This window comes from Triticum dicoccoides, chromosome 5B (genome assembly GCF_002162155.2).
Source record: "Triticum dicoccoides isolate Atlit2015 ecotype Zavitan chromosome 5B, WEW_v2.0, whole genome shotgun sequence".
In the NCBI taxonomy this organism is placed as follows: Eukaryota; Viridiplantae; Streptophyta; class Magnoliopsida; order Poales; family Poaceae; genus Triticum; species Triticum dicoccoides.
In genome coordinates this window covers 562821357-562826509 of record NC_041389.1, presented here as the reverse complement: position 1 = coordinate 562826509, position 5153 = coordinate 562821357, and positions in this window count along the sequence as shown.

The following is a 5153-nucleotide window of genomic DNA, read 5'->3' as shown; positions in this document are numbered from 1 at the left end:
ACTATAAGCACTGGAGCATGCCGAAGGCGCGCTGCTGTCATCGCCCCTCCCTGATCGGCCCTTAGCATGATCGGCCCTTAGCAAACCATGTTGTAGTAGACAGTTGAGAAGTCATCATGCTAAGGCCCCAAAGGACTAGCGCACCAGAGCAGCAAGCATGACTAATGAAGAGAGTTGTAGATCGGAAAAATCAAACAAGTAACTAAACGAAAGAAGACGAACAAAAACTGGATCCACCAAAGATTAACACTGACCGAATCCAGTGGGATTAGATGGAGACGCACCTCCACAATTCCTCCGACGATGCTATTCACACCTTCGCACCATCGAGACGGGGACCGTACGTGGGAGACATTATTCGTACTGAGGGACATTGCCACCGCCACACAGTCCCAACCAAGACGTTGAAGATACGCACCGCCGCACCTCCAGGGTCCAAAGGCCAACGGAAGTGGGGCAGATCGGCGGCACCGCCGGCGAGAGGAGGAAGGAAAGTTTTCTTGACGAGCAGGAAAGACACCCACGTATTGCCGTTCAAACAATCCAACTGTTGGAGTTTATTATATGGGTGCTAATACATACATTTTATGTCCATGAACAGTTTTTAAGTAATACACACAATACATTATCCTAGTAACAACATCGGAATGGGAAACAATTTTGTCCAACAATTCCTCTTGAACTCAACCACCTTTTGGCACAAACATCTTAGCAAACTAAAAGTGCCACTCAAGTATATTATCTTCGAAGGCGGGTAGTTTTTGCAAAATACAATATCATTAAACAACCATGAAGCAAAACATGTTGTTTTGTGACAAAGATGAGATTATTCAACTTCTATTTCAGTTGCAATATTGCTTTCATGGCGTAGTATCGTAATGAATCTAATGGAAATGTCCACCCGCAAAATAAAAAGTATCTAATGTAAATGTCATTTGAACAAACTCCATTTTTATATGGTTTGAAGCTTAAGGCTACTACAGTGACTAACATGGATATAGTTTCCAAAAGCACACCTCACCAACTTTCTAACAGCGCTATAAGTATTCACTACGTACCTATGTAGCACTACCCCGCATTTGTTTTTCTTGTCAGGGTTACTAGTACCCTTGGATATGAGCGCATGGACCTCTTTGAAGAGGAGGGCCTTCATAAATCTTCCAGTTTTTCCTGTCGACGTGTACTCTTGGGATATGAGCACATGTTGCCCTTCTGCGTGCGAATTAGCTTTCCATCCTAGATTGATGCGGTTAATTGTCTGGCTTCACTACATACTACATGATCAACCTAATCTTCCTTAAACTAGATGTTCAATTGTTCGTACTCATGTAGCATTATGTTTGAGCATGTGTGGGACTAGGAGGTGGGCGGAATCAGGATGTGCAGAGCAGGGAACCAATCAGCACGAAGGATCTCGCACTTGCTTGCTGCTTACATACAGCCTTGAGCGGGCAAAGAATAGCATGAATGGTGCAAACAACCAGCATCACGGTATTACTGGATTGACCTGAAGTCGGAATAAGCAGTCTATACTTTCTGTTATGAGATTCCACACAGTGGTTTCCTCTTCTATCATTTGTGTTCTTCAATCGTTCTTCAATCATCTGGCCCTCCTTGGATGCTGTTTTGGTGGCAATATATGTTTTTGGTTGGAATGTTATTTTCTTCGTTTATATTATATATACTATTCAGTGTAGCTCACAAAATTTTAGTTACTCGCGTTTCTTGTGCGAGATGACGTTTCAGTAGGACTACCTTCTTAGTTTTACCAATTTTGAGGTTACATGCTCTTATGAAACTGCACGAGCCGCAGACTAAGGCAGTGTAACATTACTGTGGGTCCAATAAAGCAGCATGCAGAGTGTCTGACGGGCTCCACGCCAATAAAAAAGTACATGCCAGTGTACTGATTTGCTGGCATTTTACTTGACTTCGGCAAACATTTGCTTATAAACGCGGCGCATTTGGTTTTATTGTTTTCATTATGTTTTTTTTTACAAAGGGTAAATTTTGTTAACTTAAAATTAAGCATCAAGAGGGTACAAACACAAAGAGCGCACATCAGGTCTCTCTACATTTAGTACGCCCACAACCAACTCGAACACACACAAAAACACCAACAAATAACAAAGTCATACAAGAAGAAAACTATGACTTAGCAAGAAACAAGAAAAGACCCTGAAGCGATCAACAACGTTCGAACAAACTACTACAATAACCATATCCACACCAAGCATCTATCGACACCACAAGAGCAACGAGGTTCTTCAACATCGTCGCCTTCATGAAGGAAAATACACTCAAGCGACGTCGTTACCGGAACCAACCAGCGAAGGCCAGATTCTAGGTTATCGACATGGTGAACCGAGAAGGACACATATCATCTAGTCCTAATCTTGTATCGGTGTTTGTGTGAGCTCCAGCAAAATTTTGAAAGTTGCGGCTAGTACGTACGCACCGAGGCGAGTTGCATATGGCCAGTTGAGCTGCCTCCTGACTATGTGTTCGATCCTTGGGAAAGTTATCAAGTGGTAACATATGCCATAGCTAACTGGTACAACCTTCTTCAGCATTGATCTGCTCTACAGTGGGGTTGGAGGATTCTCTGTCGCCGTTATGTTGCTTCACATTTGAAGAGAAATCCAAGGAGATGGTAATGTAGACATTGAAGGATGTAGTACCCTGATGCTCGATGACGATAATTAAGGGGTGTGTGCTGCGGAGATAAACATCCCCATGCATGCACATGGTGTTTGGGCGATGGTGGAAGGGCAGGCGGTTGACGAGACAATGGACCTTCATATCCTAAACTGCCCGGTGCTGTGTTTATTACCATATGAGAGAAAAATACGACAAAGGAAGCTTGAGAGGCTCTAAACGAGATGAACCTCGGTCCTTGATCATGCGAAGAAGGTGTGTATACACGCTCTAAGGAGGTTGTCGAGAGGATGAGAATGGAAGTATCTGAATGTGTTAGTGGACCGAGTTCACGGCCCCATCAATACAATTCTTTATTGTCACATGCATTCTGTGACTAGAATAGTACATTCGATCTTTCATTTTAGGGCTTATGCTTGATAACCTAGGAGTCCTCTGCCCACAGTGATGGCCTATTTGGACATTTTATCAATGAATGGACTATTGAACAACTCACACCTGTTCAAATGAGCGAGAGAAAATACACACACACATGCCCTTGTTGTTTCCCTGTCTGACTGCATATCTATAGCCGCCTTGCGAGGAGCAAACACTCATTTCTCTATGCATGGTTACATAGATGGTGCCATTTCTTTATACTAGATAGAGATTTTGGCATCAAGCTGCTCCTGTTTTGCCATGCCATGGACAAACAGAGAGTTGGCCTCGGGTCTCGTGAATCAAACACGACTGTGACTCTTCCAATGCCAACTTGGATGCTTATATTTCGACCCAAAACCTTGTATATATCTTCACAGTTTAAGACATAGATAAGAAGACATGCGATGAGCTTGAGAAGCACTCTGCACGTTCTGAAGATTAATTGTTGGCAGCCACCATTAGTTGCTTTTCCTCTGACCATTCTTCACAATTCTTAGCTGGCTATGCCATCTCCATAAATCCCTTTGTGCATGCAAAAGATCAAATAGTGGTTGCGTGCCAAAACCACAACTACTTTTTTCAGGTAGGGTCCATAGGAATTGATAACCAATTCGACACAAAAAAGAAAGAGCAGTGAGAAACCTCGCATATATTGAGGTCCATCGCCACCAACAACTCTTATGAAGTGTGCTGTAAAGTATTGCCTCCTTCCCTGCTTTCAATATTGTTCCTTAAGTGTACAGCACAGGGGCATGGTGCACCAAACGTGATGCTAGCTTGCATCGCAGAGGTGGAGAATGTCACCTAACAATCTGGGCTTGGGAAGCATTAGAAAGACATGTGTATGACGGTTCCGGCTATATTACAATACACTACTAGAGAAAGCCTTATACACAATATCTTAGTAGTAGCGTTGTACAAAATCATGCGCTACTGTTACTTAGTAGCAGCGCGTATAAACAAACCACGCTACTGCTATAACTTTAGCAGTAGCGCGTACTAGCAAAAAGCGCTGCTGCTATCACTGGTACAAAAATGGTCTAATGTGAAACTCATTAGTTCCGGTTTGCAATTGAACCGGCACTAATGTACATTAGTGCCGGTTCCAACGGCCAGGCGGGCGGCGCTCATTAGTACCGGTTCGTGGCGAACCTTTAATACCGGTTCGTGCCACGAACCGGTACTAAAGAGGTGGTGGTCTTTAGTACGGGTTGGTGGCTCCAACCGGTACTAAGGGGGGGTCTTTAGTACCGATTGGAGCCACCAACCGGTACTAAAGGTGGTGGTCTTTAGTACGGGTTGGTGGCTCCAACTGGTACTAAAGACCCCCCCCTCTTTAGTACCGGTTGGAGCCACCAACCCATACTAAAGGTGGTGCGCTGCCACCCGCAGTGCATAATGTTTAGTCCCACCTCGCTAGTTGAGAGGAGCTCACACTGGTTTATAAGCCCCGCCGCGACTACCGTGTCGAGCTCCTCTCTAAGAAGGCCTTTGTGGGCCTATTGCAAGTCTTCTGCCATGTGGGGCCTACTGGGCCGTACGGGCCTGCATCCTAGCCCAACTAGAGATGGGGTTTCTAGTCGTATGCAGGTCGTGCCAGCCCAGTAGGCGGGCTGTTTTTGCTTTATTTCAAAAATAAAAATTAAAAAAATCCTTACCAACCGGGACTAAAGGTCCCCCAGACCACGGCGCGCCTCGTGCCACGTGGTGGGCCTTTGGTCCCGGTTCGTGTTGAACCGATACTAAAAGGGGGGACCTTTAGTCCCCACTCTTTAGTGCCGGTTCCAGAACCGGTACTAAAAGTCATTTTTCTACTAGTGTATGTCTGAACTGGGCGCTCATGGCTAGCCCAACTTAGCAGTAGCGCATATCCTAGCCCAGTGCTACTGCTATTCACCTTAGTTGTAGCGCTTTTACCGGCCCCGACTCTACTACTAACCATACCTTATCCCCCCCACCCCGCGGCCGACCCTCTCTCACTCACTCTCCCTCTCAGTCACTCTCGCCCGCGCCGATACGCATCGTCCGTCGCCACTGCCGCCGTCGTCCGTCCGCAACCGAGGTACTCCCTCCTT